Here is a 19,783-nt window from a genome sequence, read left to right as displayed (position 1 = left end):
TAGTGTAGCAGCTGTTCTCAGTGAGTGGAAGTTCTCCCCTTAGTTGTGCCAGAGGAGCTCTCTTTGGCTCTGTACTGTATCTGACGTCTGAAAGTTTAGGAGGCCAATGGTGCAGTGCAATTTTTTGGTTTTCTTAGAGGACCCTGTCATGCATAGTTATGGCCCTGGAATGACCAGTGACATAAATACCATTTTTGTTTTGGAAAAGTATCCAGATTCTATAACACACTAAAGACTATACCAGAGGCCTAACTAGAACCTTCAGGGCCCCGGTGCAAGAAACCATGAAGGGCCCCCTGGACCCCTGGCTGGGGCCCTTCCCTTCAAGCCTGGGACTCTTCCCACTGATCCTTGGGCCCTTTATTACGGTCCCGCAGCGGGACCCTTTCACAAGTTCTGCAGTGGGCCTCCTCTCTGCCATCTTGGGGCCTCCCCACGGTGGTGGAATGCCAAGGCCGGTCGCAAGTGTGACCTTTGCGATCCAGGAAGTTCACCCACTGGTGTCAGTAGTTTTTATTTTTTGGTATTTTAATTGTATTATTTTTTATCATCTTGTTTTTTTTTTACAATGTCACTGACTATGACTCTGTCCATTCAGAAAAGGAAGGAGCTGGTAAATTACATATTTACCTTCCTTGTTCTCTATTCTGACACATCCCCTTCAGCAGCCGGCAGGAGAGGGAGGGGGGGGGGGGACCAGGGGAGCACACAGGGGCCCAGAGACAGCAGAACACAAGTGAACTGGATAGGAGGAGTGGTGGGGGCAGCATACAGAGGAACCAATCTCATCCATTTTCCTCCTGCAGCTACAGGAAGGAAAAGGAGGACAGTGATTTCTCTACATGCTGCCCCCGCCGCTCCTCCTATCCAGGTGTACAAAAGCAAAAAACGGGCAAAGTGCCTGTAAGTGAAGTATGTTTATTAAAAGTCTAAGCATACAGGTATAAGGCAACTCACAAGAAAGTGGATAATGGTCGGCTCAAATGCAGTGTCACTAGGTGAGCTGTCCAAAGATGCCAGGAGCGATCAGATGGAAGAAGTCCTTTCCGGTGGATGGAGATGGAGGACGGAAAGATGCCGGCTACCGTCCTCCGAGACTGGCTCGTACTCCCGTGGCAAGCTGGAGCGTAGCATCAACCCCGTGACATCAGCAGGGTCAGAGTGTACACGACGCGTTTCAGAGCATGCGCCAAGCTCATGGGGAGCATGCGCGCTCTTTCTTCAGGTGTCCAAAATTATCCACTTTCTTGTGAGTTGCCTTATACCTGTATGCTTAGACTTTTAATAAACATACTGCACTTAGAGGCGCTTTGCCCGTTTTTTCCTTTTGTATTTCTCACAGACTGACTTCCTGTGTGATGGAGCCACCCCTTTGTGCAGACTTTTGTCCATCACCCAGCTCATCCTCCTCATGGTACATCTACCTTATGGACTTCACCTATGTATTGCATCTCGCTATATAGGTAACCTGCTTTTACCATTTGTATCACTGACATCTGTGATTACCCCTAGCTGACCGTACCACACTAGACCAGAGCGCCAGTTTATTTATTTTTACCATCCAGGTGTACAGGGGAGCCGCGCAGGCCCCCTGGAGCATGGGGCCCGGTTGCAATTGCAACCCCTGTAGTTACGCCCCTGGACTATACACAGAAAAGGTGCAACAGTTTATAATATTTATTGGAATAATCATCTGGGCCAGGTGAGGAAATAATAATTGTATAAGAATCATCCTCTGTAAATGATAAAGATAATATGAAGAGCAGGCTTTTTATTAGCCTAGGTAAGATGAATATACCTGTATTGGAAAAAAAAATGCCTTGTTCTTCAGGTTTATGAAAAATGTTAGATTTTGAGTCAGTTGGAGTCCGTTTTATATTTAGCAATACTAGAATTAGTCTACAAAATACATTTCCTATATTAATGACATTACAACAGTTTGGATCGTATTGTAAATAAGTCTTAGCTAATGTATTTTTGCAGCAGCTGATACTTACTTATTTAAATTTATCAACAAAAAGTTTTAAACAAAATGTAAATGCAACAGCCTACAAAATAAAAGACCGATGCAAGCGGAACCCTGATTGTCTGTTTAGGATTCCTGTACATCATAGCTAATTGTGCTGTTATTAAACTGCTTTCATATGTAGATTAAGTGCCATATTAAATATTTATATTCATATTTAAAACTATGAAGCACTGTATACTAAAAAAAGAAATAAACATTGGAGCTAAAGATAAAAATAACGTATGTTGAATCTTATATAAGGGTATTGACCCAGACATTTTCTCTAGCTTCGTCTTACACCTAATATTCATTGGGTTTGTGGGATTCGGTTACTAGGCGTATGGAGCTTATATTAAAAGCCTATTGGCTGTCACCATAGTAACCTCTCTTGGTGCTGAGGAGAGCTCATACTCATATGTGATTGACGTTTCCTTTAGCAAATCCTTTTGCTGTATCCTGGCTACAGACCAGTGGTCTCTTCATTCATGATTCTGATGGTGGATTCTGCATTCAAGTGACTGCATTACCTTATAACTGTTAATCCAGGATTAACATTTAGTCATGTCTTTGCCTGATCTTCTTCAGGCAAAGGAGAAGACTGTTGTCTTTAGTGACATTGGGATAATGTCTCCACTTGGCTTGATATACATTCGGCATAGATTTTTTTTTTTTTTACCTAGCATTCATATTCAACATTGAGAGAGTTAATAGTCTGCAGTGCACAACTGGGGATGAGCTTCCTAGTGTTGATGCTCCACATGGGGGTAATTTGCGGAGGCTCAGCATATAGGAGGTTAATCTGCCCATGTAGACGTCACAGTTGGTCTGGGGGGAGGGTGTCTGCTTTTGTGATGTATTTTGCACAGTTAGCAGCTGCAGGACTCCTTGGTACAGAGACATACACATACACACATAGCCTCACTGTGCTGCTGACTCTCCTATCCTCACATGCTCCTGCTGCCGGCTGTGGGGTGAGTGTGCTGTTTGAGTATATGGTTAGGAGGCAGCAGGGGACATTGGCCATACTTTGCTATACATTTGTGTCTATATATAAACGTTGGGCATGCATTGTTAGAAATAGTCATATTATTATGTGTGCATGGCTTTATTTCACATTTTATATCACATAAGATGTTTGCAGCATGTCTATCATGAGCAGCAAACACACTCAATGCATGGTTTGCATATTATCATTGTAGTGTTGAGTACATGACGGAAAGAAGCAAATGGTGGCTTTGACTTCATCATGTGACTTATGTTTAATTTACATTATATTTAAGAGCAGGCTGGATTTAATATAAAGGTCCATTTACAACTACCTTGATATATTTAGGAATGTGTATATTTAGTGCGGTGTGATAGTCATTTAAGGGAATGTGTGTGTACGTATATTTTATATATATATATATATATATATATATATATATATATATATATATATATATATATATTGTATTATATTGCTGATGTGTATTGTTTCACATTGTCAGTGGTGTAGAAAGTGGCAATTGAGTGTGTAAGACATTTGGCAAGTATTCAGTTTGGGTGACACCTAGCAAACCAATCTGCTGTGAACTGCCGAATACCTAATTCTCCACATTATAACCCTTGGCTCCTTTTTCTTTTCATCCCTTCTTCTTCCTTTTCCCTCCATTTTTCTCCCCTTCACTTCTCCTGCCGCACTGTGCCTCTCCTCCTCCTTACAATCTTTGCTCCCTCTAGTGATGCTGGATAATGGATTTGCACAGTGTTAGACACAGCTGATTCAGTGGGAGAGGCAGTGGAGTGGGAAGGTTGGGAGTTGTCTGCGGCTCAGCAACAGCAGTGGTACCGTGCCTGCACATAGTGGAGTGACCCTCTAATGGTTGGCACAGGGGATGTTGAGCATAAGCCCCAATACATCTTTTAAAGCTGGAGCCTAGGAAATTTTAAGCACTATTTTTAATGTTTAAGATATTAAAAACTGAAGAAAGCTACAAAAATAAAGCATGCTGTTAGGTTTTTTTCAATACTATCATGTGGAAGACATTTAGTGCAATGCAATTGCCCTGAATAGATTAAGAGTGTTACTTTAATGTATTTTTAATTTAATTTAATTTATTAGTGAAGCAGGTAAAAGCTATAGTCTTCAGTCTGATGTTAATAGTGCATACGTTACAACTAAGGCACCAAACCATTCCATATGCATGTGTTTTATTTATTAGCATAGCGCAAAAAAAAAAGAACATTGCCTGTAACAAATAGTAGATATGAGCTTTCGTCCGTTTTGTATAATTCAGGCAATGAAAGCTGATTTTTGATTATATGATATAGGTTATTGCTTATCACACTCTTTGCATCTTGTTAAATAAATCTATAAATTCTTTAGTGGGAAATTCTGCACATATACATAGATGTTTGGTCGGTCACTTTGTTTTATGGTATGTCAAATGAATTCCACCTTGTACAGAATAATAAAGAGATGCCTATACCTTGGTACAAAATGCTAATGGGTCTAGCAAAAACATGAAATCATATTATAATGCATGGAATACAAATTAATGCAGTATAGATCATGGGGAGGTTTGCTTCAACAATAAATGCATCTGGTTGAAAAATTTTGCCAATTTTGGCAATTCAGTTGTTTACCAGGGAATGATCGGAGACAAATAGTTGCAATGTCTTATTGCCTACAAGAGACCCTACAAACATGTACTGCCCAGCGCGTAGGCATGCAGAGTGGAAAAACAAATCTTATCATTTGAAAATTAACAATCAAACTCTGCTGTTGTGTGACCAGTAGCAGTATATACAATATCGCACATCAGCCAGCCATGTACAACAAGAGATTTAGAATTCTTTTAATTTCTTAGCTAACAAATTCCAAAATGGTGGTATACTATTAGATTTGTCAGTATGACATGCAGATGATGGAATATTTATTTTTAATTCAAAGCAGTAACTGTTTCCAAATACTGCATGCAGTGGCTGTCATAGAAGTCATAATGAATCAGGGATTTTCTTTCATGTTCTTTAAGCATTTTGCCCCCCCTAGCATGGACCCTAGGCAGATGAGTATAGTTGACATTACATTTACATTAACTATGCATCCTATTTTTACAGGTGACAACCAACATAAGTATCACTTACTGTATGTATTTATAAAGCACAGTGGTTTCCAACCCTTTTCAAGTTATAAAACACCACAATAAATTTTCAAGTGTTGTGACAAACAGCATTATGCTATTGAACAGAAATTCCAGAAAACCAGTGTAACATATAATCTGAAACAGTTTTGATATCTGTTAAATGCTTTGTGGACTCTTTATTGTAAAACCCAGAGAACTAGAGGTCAGAAATACCGATTTATTACAAATTTTTTAAAGTGGTTTTAAAGGTAGAAGGTTTTTTTTAGCCTAATGCATTCCCTGCATTAAGGTAAAAAAAAACAGTGTGCATTCCCCCCACCCATACTTACCCAAGCCTAATCTCGATCCAGCGCTGTTCCCGAGAACCGGCTCTCAGTGGCAGCAGTGGGAGCCATTAGCTCCTGCTGCCATCAATCATAGCCAGTGAACAGAGAGTGGGGGGCGGGACCGAGCTACGCTCTGTGTGTCACTGGATGCAAAGCGGCTTGCTATGGGGGCACTCTGCAGGGGGAAGAAGACAGAAGCACTGACAAGGGATGCCAGTAGAGGAGGATTGGGGCTCCTCTGTGTAAAACTATTGCACGGAGCAAGTATGAGTTGTTTTTGTTTAAAGAATATATATATTTACAATCACTTTAACGTGTATGCAATTAACAATGACCTTTTCTTATATGCTTAATTATGGTCTGGTAAATATACCATTGAAATTATTTTGTTATATCTGTTGATCCTACCAGAAATCTTGTTAACTGATAACACTTAGGCTGGCCATATATGGTTCGAATCTCGGCCGGTTAAGAAGAAAAAAACAGCCGAAATTCGAACTGTTAATGGGTAGGCTGAATGTACCAAGTTGATTGATCTATCAACTTGGGTGCAGACCATGCAGTCAACCTGCCAGTCTTTTCCTGGCAGGGATGGCTTTCCCCACCCAGGGAAGACAAATACCCAGCAGGAGGGATTCCTGCATCAACACTGTCTGTGCTAATGGAGGAATTGAGTTAAGTCACTTTGTGTATCAGTTAGCATTAGGCCTTATAAGTTAGCTCTGTTCCTAGCTTTCTCTGTAGACTACAGATGATGATGGGGTTGTTCTGTAGTTCTAACTCACTTCCTGTCCAAGGGTGACAACAATGCTCCTCTAAGGATATAGTACGTCGTCACCCTAGGACAGGACAGGAACTGTTGTTCTGGAAGGATCGCCAGATGAAATAAAAAAGAGAATGGCCTCAAAGAAGAAAAGTAATACATTCACCTTCACTAATTACTAGTAAGCTGGAATTTATGACATATATGTTCTTGGGTTTACATATGCTTTAAAGTGATCCTTTGCTGTGCTCAGGAAGTTCACGTCACGGCCACCCATTCCAGCTGTATACACACACACACACCTTACTTTTGCTCTGTTTGGTCAAACACTATACCAGTATCCATCACAATGTGGGTGTTGTAGAGGCTGACAGCAGCATTGTATGTAACTTCATCAGATTTTTTTCTTGTGTGAAACATAATTATTTCGCAGTGCTATGTTTTGTAGCCACATGGGACCCTTTTATCAAAGCATGTGTGCCACATGTAGCATGATGTGATGAAGACATTCTGCACCATGTGAAAATGCTTATTAATATAAAGAATTTACTTTTTCTACAAGAAATTGGTTGTGGTGATATATTTCTATTAGTAGGGCTAATGACATTCGTATCCTTGCCCCAATGTGACAATGTTTTGTGTCTGTCCAGTCTTGGTAGGAAAAGGAATAGGAAACCTTTCCCATACCTGGAATACCAGGTATTTCTCTGTACTTCCAGTGGCCATAAGGAGCTGTGGGAAAGTGAAGGGGAGGTGAGTATTTGCTGTTGAATATCCATTTCATGATCCAATATGTAGGCCTGTGTCCCACTGGTATAGGGTAGCATTGGAACAGTGCTTGGTGGAGTCTAATAACACTAGTACACAGAATAATGTTTTCAGTTGCAGACTCTGGCAGACAATTTGTACCCAAACAGAATATCACACTTATGATGAGAATCTGTTGGAGGGTGGATAAAGGCAGTGAGGGGAAGACAAGCCATATACAGTATCTCACAAAAGTGAGTACATCCCGCACATTTTTGTAAATATTTTATTTTATCTTTTCATGTGACAACACTGAAGAAATGGCACTTTTACACAATGTAAATAGTGAGTGTACAGCTTGTATAACAGTGTAAATTTGCTGTCCCCTCAAAACAACTCAGCACACAGACAATGATGTCTAAACCGCTGGCAACAAAAGTGAGTACACCTCTAAGTTAAAATGTCTAAATTGAGCACAAATAGTCAATATTTTGTGTGGCCACCATTATTTTCCGGCACTGTCTTAACCCTCTTGGGCATGGAGTTCACTAGAGCTGCACAGGTTGCTACTGGTGTCCTCTTCCACTCCTCTATGACATCACAGAGCTGGTGGAAGTTAGAGACCTTGCGCTTCTCCACCTTCAATTTGAGGATGCCCCACAGATGCTCAATAGGGTTTACATCTGGAGACATGCTTGGCCAGTCCATCACCTTTACCCTTTAGCTTCTTTAGCAAGGCAGTGGCCATCTTGGAGGTGTGTTTTGGGTCATTATCATGTTGGAATACTGCCCTGTGGCTCAGTCTCTGAAGGTAGGGGATCCTGCTTTGCTTCAGTATCACAGTACATGTTGGCATTCGTGGTTCCCGTAATGAGCTGTAGCTCCCCAGTGCTGGCAGCACTCATGCAGCCCCAGACCATGACACTCCCACCACCATGATTGACTGTAGGCAAGACACACTTGTCCTTGTACTCCTCACCTGGTTACCACACACACGTGACGCTTGACACCATCTAAACCAAATAAGTTTATCTTGGTCTCACCAGACCACAGGAAATGGTTCCAGTAATCCATGTCCTTAGTCTGCTTGTCAGCAAACTGTTTGCAGGCTTTCTTGTGCATCATCTTTAGAAGAGGCTTCCTTCTCGGACGACAGCCATGTAGACCAATTTTATGCAGTGTGCGGCATATGGTCTGAGCACTGACAGGCTGACCCCCCACCCCTTCAAACTCTTCAGCAATGCTGGCAGCACTCATACGCCTATTTCCCAAAGACAACCTCTGGATATGGTGCTGAGCATGTGCACTCAACCTCTTTGGTCGACCACGGCGAGGCCTATTCTGAGTGGAACCTGTCCTGTTAAACCACTGTATGGTCTTGGCCACCGTGCTGCAGCTCATCTTTATGTAGAGCAACAATTCTTTTTTTCAGATCCACAGAGAGTTCTTTGCCATGACGCGCCATGTTGAACTTCCAGTGACCAGTATGAGAGAGTGAGAGCAATAACACCAAATTTAACACCTTTTCCCCATTTACACCTGAGACCTTGTAACACGAATGAGTCACAATTGGACATTTTCACTTAGGGGTGTACTCACTTTTGTTGCCAGCGGTTTAGACATTAATGGCTGTGTGTTGAATTATTTTGAGGGGACAGAAAATGTACACTTTTATATTAGCTGTACACTCACTACTTTACATTGTAGCAAAGTGTCAGTTCTTCAGTGTTGTCACATGAAAAGATATATTAAAATATTTACAAAAATGTGGGGGGTGTACTCACTTTCGTGAGATACTATAATTGAGCTGTACTAAAAGTTTCCCACTGTTCAGGAAAATGAATACCAGTTTTTAGTTGTTACTGTTTCCATCTGAATTTGTACCATAAAATATTCTCACTTTATTGTGCTGCTATATTTGCAATAAAGTTGAATATTTAGACCTGGGTCGAAGTGCTTTGGGATGTGTCAACAAGCTTGTTTTTTACATCAGTTTGAGAAGCTTTTGAGATCATTCAGAATACATTACCGGTGTATTGGACCTGTAGTTGATCATCCCCTAACTTAAATCTGGCCTACTTCAAACGGATTTTGCATTCCCATAGACTTGCATGAGGAGAGAAAAGGTTTTTGAGTGGATAAAAGCCTGTCAAAACAGGCCCTTAGAAAGATATTTTCATAAATGTGTTTACTTTTTTGGACCTACATGAAACTTTGAACTATATTAACTATGAAATGTATGAACTATATGAAATCCTTCTCTAAGAGATAATCAGACATAACTGGCGTATGTAAAAATATGAAAACTCTGGCTCAAAAGTTTAGGCTTACCTTTAAAGATTTATGTTTGCCCCCATACTTAATTTTTTTCAGGTAGATTATGATTCTTCAGCTAGCGTCAAGGGCTCAATGGTTACCTGAAATTTTGCACTTGTTGCCAGTAGCTACTCATTTAACTACTGCCCAAGCACAAACACCTATTTACTATCTATAGATATCCAAAACTAGTATAGAGGCACTCATGGTCTTGCAGAGGAGGTAGACCGAAACAGCAACATTTTTTTATTGTCAACGTATCAATGAAGCCCACTATGACTTGGAAGCGAACAGGCCAATAAACCTAAAGTAACACCCACCAACAACACCCTACTATGTATAGATAGATATTTTGATCTTTGATACTCTGACATATCTGAAGAGCCAAGCACATACAGAATAAATAAAGCTAACATAAACTGTCCAAGCATAATAGTTTAAAAAAAATAGAATATAGAATATTTGGACTCTAGCATTAGCCTAAACTGGCTTATAAATGTCTCTGGTTAAAGTTATTGGCAGAGGGTTAGGTCAGGGTCGCCTTTATTGTAAAGGTCTGGTAGCCTCAGTTTAATGATTAGATCCTATTTCCTTTAATATAACCCCTATAATATGTTCCCAATTACAAAATAATACAAAAGCTGCTTATGCAACCCTATTAGTAAATGTGGGATTCATTAATGGATAAAATGTCACTCAACGCATATGGCCTTACCCTTGTTTTAATAAGTTTACATGTTGATGCAGAAACCTTATATGGAGCCCTCATTCACACTGAACGCTGCTTTGAAACCGTGCAAGTCCATATGAACTTGCACGATTTCAAAGCTGCATTTCAGTCCGACTTCAGGGGCGACTTGAAAGACATATGTGCAACTTCATGCACAGATGTCTTTTAAATTTGCCCCCAAACTCGCCAAAAGTAGCGCAGCAACTACTTTTGGAAACAGGTGCAGCGCCGCAAAGTCAGCGTTGCACCAATTGGGATGCTACCATTGCCGGCAATAGGCTGCCATTTGACATGTCAAACCGTATGTCAAATCACGCCGACGTGAACAGGGGTGGAGGCTTTTTTTCAACACCTCAATGGTTATATTTGGAGAATTTCAAACATGAGCATTAGCTTTCTTACATAGCCCTGTGTATAGTCAATTGTCTTTTTGTTAGTAAAACTGTGGGCATGCTTAGACTTTTTTTATGAAATGTCCACATGTATACCAGTTTTGCTCTGCTGTCCTCCTGCATAATGTATGAAAGGAATTACTGCATGAAGAGGAATGCCAAATGGTTCACATGTTTAGAGTACAAAAGAAGAAGGTGTTGTTTCTGCTTTAAGGTGCTATGTTTGTCTAAAAATGAATGAAGAAGTGAAAGTGGGTAAATGAGGTACTGCTGCTTTAAAGGGTATGTCCAAACATTAGCCAAATTTAACCCTCAACCTCCCTCCCCCAAATAGAGCAATTAACAGGATTCTTATTTTTTTTTTCTTTTTTTCTTTTGTTCCTGTATGAAGAAATAGAATTTATTTCTCCCATTGACATCATCCCCAGGCTTGTGCAATTCATGCAAGGGCAGCTGCTGGTAGCTCAGTTCCTAATGACATAGGCACACTTATAGAACTAAATCTGCCAAGAGCCCTTTCCTTACACACAGTGTATGGGCGGGTTCTTTGGAGTCAAAGCACCAGCATTGTTTTGTGGAGAGCGACAGAAATGGGTAAGGGATAGGTGAAGTTTTATAGGACAGGCAGGGCTGGCAGCACTATATGGGACCTCAGTTGGGGGGGGGGGGGGGCTGATGCTGTAAACATGCTGCTAACATACTGTATGTCCCTTTGCTGATACAAAGATCCCCAGATCAAATATAGGTAAAGGCCCGTACACACGATAAGAAAATCTGTAGGGAAAATTCGTCCGACGACCGATCTGCTGATTTTCGGATTGTTAGTATGGTGCTAATGGGCAGATAAAGTTAAATTGTTGCATGAAATGGAAGAAATCGTTGCCATTAAAAAAGAAAATTGTACTGCCTTTCACAAAATCTGGAGACCTTGGACAGAATTTACATTGTCCGCCACATATCCAAGTCTTATTAACCGTTAGGCGAACGACCTGTAGTCAGATATCAGTTGCTAATTTGATCTGAATTCATCTCCCCAATTCTGTGTGCCCCCCCCCCCCCCTCGTTCCCTCCTATCCTTCCTTATTCTTTTCTTATCTTTTTCTACTCTCTCTTCATCTCTGGGCCTTAGGCCCTTGGTATGGACACTCTGGCCATACCCCATATTTGTTACAGATTGCTTTGTTGTACATCTAGGATTTAAAATGGTTGTATACCTGATTGCCTTATCTACATTCTACAATTTCTGGATGTATTTCATTACTATTACAATGCGCTTTATTTGACAAGCCATTTTACTGTTGTTAATGTTTACTTAATTAACTTCAATAAAGCTCTTTATTGGAAAAAAAAAAAAAAAAGTATGGTGCTTTCGACAGCCAACTCCGACTTTTCGGCTGACAAAATCCTGATGTGCAGGCTATGAAATTTTTGTCGTCCGTAATACAACGTTCGATTTACGTCTCATTAGTACAGATTTCGACGGAAAAAAATCTTAAGAGCAAGACTAGGCATGCTCAGAGACGAAAGAATACATACAAAGCAATCCAACACATGACATCACTTCTGAAGTAGAATTCTGTCGTACGGGAAAATTAGTATGAAAATAACCTCTTCACTTTCCACATCAGACTAGAATGCCACAAAAAACGTATCGTTCGATAATCTGATCGTGTGTACGGGGCTTTACAGAGGTGGTACTGATTTTAGATTCAAATGGTTGCTTGGGTGAGCCAAACTCAAAAAGAAAGAGCTAATTAAGCCCAAATCTCTTTTGTCATACAGGGAGTAAAACTGGCATAGACAGATTTTGCAAAAATGCCTAGCATGCATTCTAAATGTGGCGCAACATGCGCCAAATTCAAAAGTTTGAATTGTAGACAGGTACATGAATTTGTCGCACGCTGCACCTTTTATAGAATGCATTAGAAACACTTTTGCAAAATCTGTCAGCACTAGTCTTTATGAACTCCAGGGAATGTGTGCAAACTTTGTATTTTATTTGAATTTATAAAACCTAAAGTAACCAGTTGGGACCAAGATGGCTTAATTCATATCAAATAAGATCTTGCATTGAGAAAAAAAAAAAAAGTGTTACTAAAGGTTAAATAGATGCAAACTCACCCTAGCTCCACGGCATAGTGAAATGAATGTGGAACTGAATGTCGGTGCTCAGGCTGCAGAGTCCAGATGCATGCAATTGCTTCTAAGTAACAAGAAAGGACGCCAAACGAATGCTTCCTTTTGATGCGATTTATTCCAGCATGACAGCAGTGTACAACATGGTAAAATGCTAACGCGTTTCAGTCGTAGCCTTACTCGTAGCATACTAAAGGTTGATTATAAAACCGTTGGGACCAAGATGGCCTAATTCACATCAAATAACATCTTGCATAGAGAAAAAAAAACAAAGTGTTACTAAAGATTGATTTAGTTTTTTAATTAAAATAACAAACATTTTATATTCACTTGCTCTGTGCAATGGTATTGCACAGAGCGGCCCTGATCCTCCTCTTCTCAGGTCCCCTGTGTCATGGATATGCAATAGTGTCTGGTAGCTTACCTGTTCCTCATGTCTGCATTAAGAGCCAGACTCTTCCTTCTGGCTGCTTTTATCACCTCTACTTCCTGTTCCTTGCCCGCCCAGGTCATCACAGGAAGCCTATATTAACCAACGCACTGCAGGCCTGCCTTGCTGTTCAACAGTATTAGTTTTCTGTTTCCTGTTTGCCGTGTGCTTGAAACTACTCCTCTGTGTACCGACTTTGGCTTGTCTCTGACTATTCCTGTTCGCCTGTTACCCTGACCTTTGGCCTGTCCCTTGACTACCCTTGTCTGCCTGTTACCCCGACCTCGGCTTACCCTTCACCATTCTGTGTGTCCTGAGTGGCTGCTTCCCTTCACTCCCTACGGAGCGTGACCTGGGGGACCTCAGGGGCCGCGACCTGGGCCCAGCTGCAGCGAAGTCCATCCTCACCACTAGAGGCCCTGGTGAACACCTGCTGGGTCTTAGACTCCGCGTCCTGGGGAATCTTGGGTTCACGTTTCGGTCCATCCGCAGCAGTCTGCTATAGGGTTCACTACCTTGCGCTGCGCCCCTGCCTCCAACAGGGTGCAGTTGTCACCTGGCCATAGGTGACTTGACACCCTGCTGGCAATTTTGGCTCCTCCTCTTCTTTGTGTGTCCCCATAGCAAGCCTTTTACTATAGGGCACTCAGTGTCTGCTTGCTCCCTAGCTGTGCATCTATGGAGTTGCACTCCATAGACATACACACCAGGGCTTAGCCCACCCCCACATCCTCCTTACTGCATTTAATTGACAGCAACAGGAGGCAATGGCTCCTGCTGCTGTTTGAGGCCCTGTGTGAAGAGGAAGAGAGAGGAGAAGAGAAGTGATACAGCCACGCACAGCTCTGGATCTCTTCTCCCCTCTCTCCTTCTTCACACAAGGAAGAGGGAGCACAAAGAAATATAAAAAATGTTTTACCTTAATGCAAAGAATGCATTAAGCATATTAAGGTAAAAAAACGTTTTTTTGGGTAAGTATAGCTTTAAAAGTGACTTTTTCTTAAAAAGAAATAAAGCTGTTAGCATGTACAAAGTGCGTGTGCCATACTCCTTTCTATACCCAAATGCTATGCTTATCTAAATCAGCAAAAATCCAAATTTTTTAACTTGCCTTTTTTTTTCCCACCCACCTGCATTCCTATTAGCCCATCATTTTAATAAGCTCTCTACCAAAACTGTAGTTGCTGACTTTTAATAAACACACACTCACCTATCCCAGGATCCAGCATTATTCTTTTCCAAGCTGTCCCTTTCTCCCCGGCGCTGGTTGCCCACTGTTCATGCGCAAGTCGAGCTTTCGCCTCCTGAATGATCCTACAGTCTTCTGGGACCTGTGACGTGTACCTGAAGACTAGAAGGAAAGGGGGGGGGGGAGAGGTAAACTGAAGTGGGAGCGGGTACCTGTCAAAACTAAGTACCTGCCCCCCCCCCCCTCCAAAAAAAGATGACATGCCAAATGTGGCAGAGGAGGAGGAGTACTTAAAGTGGAACTTCCCCTTTTGGGTGGAGCTCTGCTTTAACCATTTTTGAACAAGGGGCTACACAATAAAATACAGTAAAACAGAGTTTTTTCCCTCCAGAAGTATTTTACAAGTTTAAATTTCAGGTGGTGCTGTGACAATATCTACAACCTTAAATTTGGCCAAACAGGTATAGTAGAGGTGTTTTTTTTTTTTTTTTTACCAGAGACTTTTCAATTAGCGTATTGAGAGATATCCAAAACCTTGTGGATGCCTGGCAGAGTCTTGGTTGGGTTATTTGCACTTTAATTGTGCCTAGAGGCTATTCATGGTCTGATTAGGTAAACATAGTCTTATGTCTGTACCAGACTTGTATAAAGTATTCAAAATTTCTACTTGAGTAAAAGTACAAGTGCTCGATCAAAAAGTGACTTGAGTAGAAGTGGAAGTGCTCGCAGAAAAAGTTACTTAAGTAGAAGTACTAAAGTATTCAACATTTTTTTTACTTAAGTATTACAAGTAGTTTTTTCAAAAAATTTGCTACTTAAGTACTAAAAGTAAAAAGTACCAGTAGTTTTGATAAAAAATTTCTACTCAAGTACTGAAAGTAGAAGTAGAAGTACTGTGTTATGTAGTTATTAAAGAAAGAAGTCAAAAGTTTGAACATCATATTGGTTTTTATTATTTCAAATGATTTATTCAAATGATTAACCTAAAGGACAATCACAATTCCTTAGGCTGTAACTTTTTGTAAACAAAAAAAAGATAAAGTCCCTCCCTTCCCCTTTTAAAGCCAGGGGTGGTCTCCTTCCTGAGCTTCCTCACTCTCACAGCCAGGCAGATCACTTGAAGTTGAAGGGCCAGGGGTGGAAGGTGGTGTTTTTGGTTCGTCCATCTTTTCAGCTGATCAAAAGGCAGAACAGGAGCATGCGCAGTCTTCTTAATCGCGGTTTGATTTGCTCAATTGATGATGATGTGCCAGGCCAGCTTCATCAAACCTACAATGCTTAAAGTGAAAAATGCATCAAAAACTACTAACAAAGTGGCTGTGCTAAAAATGCTAATAAAGTGCCTGCAATTATATACATATATATATATATATATATATATATATATATATATATATATATATATATATATTCTTCTTGTATTCAAAATCATCGCCCACAGTATCAAAAATAAAGTGACATGTCTGTGCTAAATGCAGTGCAAATTATTCCCACAATGTAAATTTAATTCATATAAAATATATATGACAATACCACAATAAAATAAGTTGTGATTGTGAATAAGTTAGGTGCAGGTTTAAGTGTGTAAACTAAACTTTATAACGAAAAGTCCATAACTGAATTCCAGTGTGCAATCTAAGAAGTGCTTGTCACTTGCTGTCAGATAAGTAAATTGGGAAAGCTGCGCTAAACAAATGATACACTGTGGATTTGGCAATAACACAGAAAAAACATAGACTGCAGTCCAAAAATAACACAAATTATGTATGATGGTATTAGAACAGTCCACAGAAAGAGGATTCCAAGGTGCAGGTATAGTTATGATGAATCCACCACCAATAGGTCACTCCAAACAAAGCACGGTGAAGCAAGCTAGGTGTAAGCTTACCAGAAAGAATATGGTTAAAGGCCTTGTAAGATCTGTGAGCGATCAGCTACAGGGGAACTTCACATCACCAAATCCTTATCTGTCCAGGGATCCTCCTCGTCAAACCAATGCAAAACACCAAACTCCTCCTCCAACCCGGTGGAATACCACCTTGAAGCGCTGTCCCGGTCCTCTCAGGAGAAGCTCGTCCTTCCCATGCAGCCCCGGTTACAGAGGAGCGGACACGGTCCAGGCCAGCAGCAGAGCCGGTAATCACCCCGAGTCTCACTCCTCGCCTCTCCCCACTGCGGCCGCCGCTGCCACCATACACCAAGCTTGACGTCACGAGGATACACCAAATCCACAGTGTATCATTTGTTTAGCGCAGCTTTCCCAATTTACTTTACATCTATAGTGATTCCCACTACAGCTGCTGCTTTTTTGTTTATTTAGCTTAGCGCAGTTATTTACATTTAATACTTGCTGTCAGATGCTTCCACCTTTCTTCTGTGATCTGCTCAAGTAAAGTGGTGGACTGGATAGCCTCTCTCTCTGCCTCTCACCTTAGTAGCACTGGCACTGCACTGGTTCAAAAAGCTGTCTATATTATTTTCATTATAAGAACTTGTCAGAACATGCTTCCACCACCTGTCCTTCACACTAGTAGTGCTCATTTGCTTTGCTCAAGTCAAGTGCCACTGCCAGTGGCCACTGCAGTGCAGGCACAGCCGCACAGGCAGAGGCAGGCCGCAGGAAACACAGGCCGCACCACAACTCAACACTTATGGTCCATGGACCATGGATGGTCGGATAATCATCATAGCCGTCAGTCTCACTCTTCTTGGTTCAAAAAAGCCACCCATGACCCATGACCCATGACCCGTGTGTATATAATATATTAATATTTTATATTGATTATTTGATTTTCAAATGGCACATTTGCCATGGCAAGGATTAGGCCCTCTCCACGGTCCACCTCACTCACCTCATAGAGAAGAAGATGAGATAACGAAGAAAATGCTCCGAGTCCCGCCGCCCGCGTCACAGCTCCTCTCAGTAAGGGCCCTAAGGGGTGGAGTCTGAGTGACACACAACACGTTTAGAGGCAGAGACCTTGAGCGGGAAGACGGCAGCACGGCTCCTCCAGTGCGGTCTTAACTTGATGATCATGACAGTGATTCTGCGGGCCGCGGCGCGAGCGAGGCTGTGTTATTGATTGAATTGAGTTGTGCTGCCTACTGCTACACGCTACCTACTACTAAATTGTGAGTCAGTATATTTTATTTCATTTTTATATATAAAAGCGGTATTGTTGAGCACTACTAGCCACTAGATCTCCTGGCTGTCACTTTGTCACATGTTGGGGAATCACATCGGCTCGGCTCCAGAAGTGGCGGGTGTCCCCGTCATCCTGCCAGGGCCGCCAAGAAGTTCATCACCTAATCTTAAATGATTAATATCTTATGAGGAGAGGACCTATGAGATTGAGAATTTAAATAATTAAATATATATGGCTTTTTGAACCAGTGCAGTCAGTGCCAGTGCCACCCAGACGCTATCCACCAGTGCCACCACCATTAAGTGTGTTGGTCGGTCACTCGAGCACTGAAGGAGGTGGAAGCATCTGACAAGTGAAGTGACACTTTAGATTTGCACACTGGAATTCATTTATGGACTTTTCGTTATAGATAGGTTTACACACTTCAACTTGTTGCACGCACCTGACCTAACTTATTTCATAACTTATTTTATTGTGATTTATTGTCATATTTTATATGAATTGAATTTACTGTTACATTGTGGGAATAATTATTTTCACTGCATTTAGGCTTTAGCACATTCATGTCACTTTATTTTTGATACTGTGTGGAGTGTGGGCAGGGCACTGGGGGCAACGATGATATTATATCGATTGCACATGCACTTTATTCGCACAGCCAAGTTGTGTTTGTTAGTAGTTTCTTGATGCACTTTAAGCGCTGTAGCACAATTTATTTGTTTGTTTCATATTTTCTTTTTATTGGAAAGATTTGGTGTAGCAGCTTTTATTATACACAGCCTTTATTTTCGTATGCGCTGATTTACAAATGACATTATACACATTTTTTTGAGCTTTATGTAACCTGCCATCTAATGTTCTGGCAGTGGTAATTTTTTTAAAAGTAACGAGTAACTATGCAGCACAAAAAAAAAATACTTGAGTAGAAGTATCGAAATCATCGAAAAAATGTAGTGAAGTAAAAGTAGAAGTAGGAGAAAAAAATTCTACTCTAGGAAAGTACAGATACCGCATTTCGGTACTTAAGTACAGTACTTAAGTAGTTCTACTTCGTTACTATACATCTCTGGTCTGTACGTACTCTACCCTTTTTGAGAGGTGTTTATTTCTGTTCTTTTTCACATTACTTTATCCAGAAGCTTAACACATTTTACAAGGGCAAATGTATAAGAAAATGACTATCACAATGAGCCTTGAGAGGCCAATAGGTAACAAAAGTGATGATATAAAAGGTTTGTTTCCCCATAGGGAGAGATAGTACTTATGATAACAGAGCTAGTTTGGTTGGACTACATTGAGCCCTGAATATAGCTCAGCCATCTTTGTACAGTGAAAAAGTCAAAGAAAAAAACAAGAAAACAACTAAAACAACCCACCCACACGTACTCTACACTTATCAGTGCCTCTAGATTAAAGGGAGGAAGGCGTGATGTAAGGTACCAGGGATTCTTCCTTCCTACAAAATGTAGTGAGAGGTTACCATTCTCAAGGTCAGCAATTCAATCTTATAACAAAATTTCTTTTTGAGAGCCAACGGGTGAATGGTTGAGGGATTTGTATAATAGAGTATAGCATGACTGATTAAAGAGGGTTCATAGCTATGTTGTTTAGCAATCACTAAGGGCTCTTTCACACACTGAGTCCATTGGACGGACTCAGTTTTTCTCAGCAGGGGATCGATCCACCGATCCCCCGCTGAGCAGGAGGATGACAGCTGTGTCTCCGCGCTGTGTGCGGAGACACAGCTGTCAGTTCCCCATGCATCTCTATAGGGGAAATCGGATGGGAACGGACTGTCGGTCTGCTCTCATTCGATCCCATCCGATCCGCTGGACGGATGGAAAATAGGGTTTCCATCCGTCCAGATTTGACGGATCGGATCGAATGTCAGCGGACATGTCTCCGCTGACATCCGATGCCCCATAGGGATGCACGTGGGGAACGTTCAGATCCGCCAAAAAAACAGACAGGCGGATCTGACCGGTCCGCCTGTGTGAAAGGGGCCTAAAGCTTTGCAAATGCCAGTTCTCCCTGGACGAATTTCTGCTGGACAAATTTTCAAATACTTTTCAAATATCGTGTTTAGTGAATTTTAACATTAACAACCAATTTAGGCTTACAGCTCAAATAAACATAATTTTTTCTATTATGTTAGAAAATAGCAGTTCATATTAGGAATGTTCACTCTAAGCACATCTGTTCAAAAAGATCTTTAGGACATACTGAGTTTCACAAACCTCAGTCTTCCAGCTTGAGCTTTCCAATATTTTCTAAATCCCTGCCTATGTTATCATCTAGTAAACTGCAGTACAATACCTTAATAGTAAAGATGCAACTGTATTTACTAAAAAAGTAGGAGCTTGCTGACCAGAGTGCAAAAAATAAGGATTCTTAGAACATCCTGATTTGTATACTAGTGAATTGGAGGAGGAACAAATGTTTAAAAGTATTTTCCCTTTTACATGTATTTAA

The 19,783-nt window shown here is 41.0% G+C and overlaps 1 protein-coding gene across 2 annotated transcripts in view; it reads left to right on the top strand.

The window, feature by feature from the left end:
* The first annotated feature begins 2,841 nt into the window (after positions 1-2,841).
* The window catches only part of LOC309547741 (CYFIP-related Rac1 interactor A-like), a 67,791-nt gene continuing 50,849 nt past the window's right edge, over positions 2,842-19,783 (top strand). Inside the window, exon 1 of one of the 2 annotated variants that reach the window (XM_082247722.1) lies at positions 2,842-2,979. The gene's annotated coding sequence lies outside the window, so the exon portion shown is untranslated. The remainder of the gene's footprint in view (positions 2,980-19,783) is intronic. The other variant, XM_082247721.1, reaches the window with a different exon arrangement.

Source organism: Pelophylax lessonae, assembly GCF_965119305.1.
Source record: "Pelophylax lessonae genome assembly, chromosome: 2".
Lineage (NCBI taxonomy): Eukaryota > Metazoa > Chordata > Amphibia > Anura > Ranidae > Pelophylax > Pelophylax lessonae.
The sequence above is the reverse complement of the archived record's forward strand: the minus strand, read 5'-3'. Positions and strand labels throughout refer to the sequence as shown.